The sequence below is a fragment of the Nicotiana tabacum genome, chromosome 6, assembly GCF_000715075.1.
Source record: "Nicotiana tabacum cultivar K326 chromosome 6, ASM71507v2, whole genome shotgun sequence".
In the NCBI taxonomy this organism is placed as follows: domain Eukaryota; kingdom Viridiplantae; phylum Streptophyta; class Magnoliopsida; order Solanales; family Solanaceae; genus Nicotiana; species Nicotiana tabacum.
In genome coordinates, this window is record NC_134085.1 from 100,457,196 (window position 1) to 100,460,300 (window position 3,105).

Below are 3,105 nucleotides of genomic sequence, written 5' to 3' on the forward strand. Positions count from 1 at the left end.
AGTCCAAATCAGGCCACTGTTGGACAATTTTGGCATCTAAAATGTATCCAAACTTGCAGCCCATGAAGTCCTACATAAAACCACGTTTTTAATAGCATAAAAAGTACTAAATTGATGACCAAGAAGGGTAAAATAGGCATGCTACATGTTGAGTGCAAGTTGGTGCCAAGTTGCTTGCAAATTTCCTTCAAGATTTCCAAGATTCTATCAAGATTAGTTTGAGACTTATTCCCATATATTTTAGGACTATATTTATTGCTTTCCTAGTTATTTAAGGTTATGTTTCCTTTTCCTAAGACTTTTGGAATTACTTTCCAAGAATGACTTGGTTTTTGCTTCCTAGTATTTTTCTTTTCCTAAGGTAGTTGGACTTGTTGTCCAAAGTAGTTTAGGACTTTATTTCCTTATTTTTTTAGCCTTAATTTCGTGAACCCCTCCTACCTATATATGGGGTATCTTCTTTATTTTTATACTAAGATTATTCAGACTATTATCAATAAAAATTGTGAGATTTTTCTAGCACTCTTGTGTGTGGCTACTCTTGGATTCATTCTTCAACCTTCAAGACTCAACTTAAGGTGGTAAGATGAATTCTTTAAAATCTTAGATCACTTCTAGGTATTCAAGAAAGGTGATAAGTTTAGGCTTATTGTTGTTTTTGTTATTCTAAAGGGTCGGGTTTCACAATCTATCCCTTGTTTTTTAACCTCTACCAAAGGCGATTAGTTCTTCGTTAGCTAATTGTTGTTGTTAGGATTAAACTTCAAGAATAGACTTCTTGAATTCAAGAAAACTCTTTCTTGAATTCAATCTATCTTTAGTTTTTTTCTTTATTTTCTTTTAGCTTCGGCACGTTTCTTGATTTTTTTGTTTTTCTTTAGTAATTCTTGAACATTCTATCGTGTTGTTATCCAGTGTTATCAGAGCATAAACTAATCAAGATTTCAATCTTGATAGTTTTGGGAGGTTCTTGAGCAAAAACAAAAAAAAACAAAAAAATTAGCCCCTAAAAAGTTATTATTGCTCATTATTATTTTTAGAATTCAAGTATTATTTGGTTTCCAAGTCAATAAAGGAAACAAGAAGAGGGGATCCTTGTTCTTGAAGATTAAAAAAACTTCTTTCCTTATTCTTGTGGGTTTTGAGTTTCCTAAAATTCTTTCATTTTTTTTCTACTAACCAATTGCTATTCTTCCTAGGTTTGGTCATTCACTTTTCTTTCTTTTTCTAACTCCATATTCTTATTACTAAGGGTTGTGACTAGGTAGGTTTATTAATAAATCTAAAGTTAACGACAAAGAGTTGCATTGAGTGAAAAAAGGCAAGAGAGGTGAGAATATTAGAAGGAAAAAGCAATATTTGAGAGAGGCATAATTCTTCTAATCTTTTTTTCAAGATATTTCAAATAGGTAGTTATTGTGAAAGGAGGCGAGCTATGACTCAACAACTTGAAAAGTCGAACTTACAGTATACCGAATGGAACGAAGACAAGGGTAAAGTTATTTTTCAAATAAGAGCTAAAGTGGTGTCTGCAATTTATGCCCTTAGAATTGACAAAGAGTTTGGCTATAACTCAATTAGCACTTATATGGTTGAGAAATTAAACTTGCCTTATGTTGAGCATATTGAACCCTACATGTTTGGAGGAGTAAAGTTAGATAAAAGAGTGTTATTACTATTCTCTATTAGAGGTATGAGGATGCAATCTGGTGTGATGTGATTCCCATGAATAATTATCATGTCTTGTTGGGAAAGCCATGGTATGTTTACAGAAGAGCTTCATATAACATGGGAAAAAATAGATCTCTTTTGAGATTAACGGGAAGAAACTCATTCTTGGACCTTTGACTCCCTTACAAATTTGTGAAGATGAAAAGACCGTTAAAGAGAATATGGAAAAATATGAGAGAGAAAAGAATGAGAGGAGTAAGGGAGTGCATGTCGACATCCCAAGAGAGGAAAAAGGAGAGGTTGTGTTGAGTGAAGAGAATGGGATGTCAAGTGAGAAAAAGAGTGAGTTTGAGGGAAAAGAAAAGAGGAAAGGCAATGAGATAACAAAAGTATGTGAGGTAGAGAGAGAAAAATATGAGGGTTTGAGTGAAGAAAAAGAAGAAAACTTTAGTGAGAGAAAAGAGGCTAAGGGTGAGGAAAAAGTTAGTCTTGAGATAAAAGCCAAAGAGAGTGTAAGTAAAAAAACATGTTCTTTACTTCCTAACCCATTAACTCTTTCTTGTTTTAGTTCTTGTGTTTTTGTGTAGCCACATGTTGAAAGAGCTTCTAAAAGGATAGGTGAGACGCAAGAGATAGTAGTAAAGGATCCCATTGGATTCCAACATGAATTAGGCGAAATTAATTCTTGTTGGATGGTGGAAGATAAAAGCTTGATTAATTTATTTGTTGTTGAACCTTTTAACTATTTTGATCCTTATTTATAGGTTTATGCAATGGAGTTTCCTACATGCATTGCTAAGTTGGAGCCATTACATAAAAGAATACAAGGTGAAGATGTTCCATTGGTAAATAAGTCCAAGTATGGTATGTATAATTGGTTTATTCGAATTCTTGGCCTTTCTAGGACACCTAAGATATTTTTGGAGGTAATGAACTATACTCTAATTTCTTATGTTAGTGACTTTATATTTTTTGTGGATGATGATGTTTTGATGCATATCAAGTTATTAACTGTAAGATCTAAGTTCAAGTGCAAGAGTAATTTGCTTCCTTTTGAAATTAAGTATGACATAGATGATTATGCATTCCAATTTGGTGGAAAGAGGCATGAAATTTATAAGAAGAGACTTGCTAATGAGTTAAATATTCTTTATTCTCTTATTCAAGTGCCTAATGAGTTTTCATGTGATAAATTGCTAGAATGTAAGTTTTGTTATTTGATGGGAAATCATTCCTCTACTCATGTTGATTGTGAGCCTGTAAAAGTGATTGATTCTAGTAAAGAGGATATGCATGATTATTGTAACATTAGTCATCAAATACTCTTTCATGAACCTATCTATGACTCTTTCTGTGACGGTTTGAGAAATTATGTAGAATCCATTGATATTGCGAATATTATTGGGGAAAGTTATAATCATGAGCTTGAATATA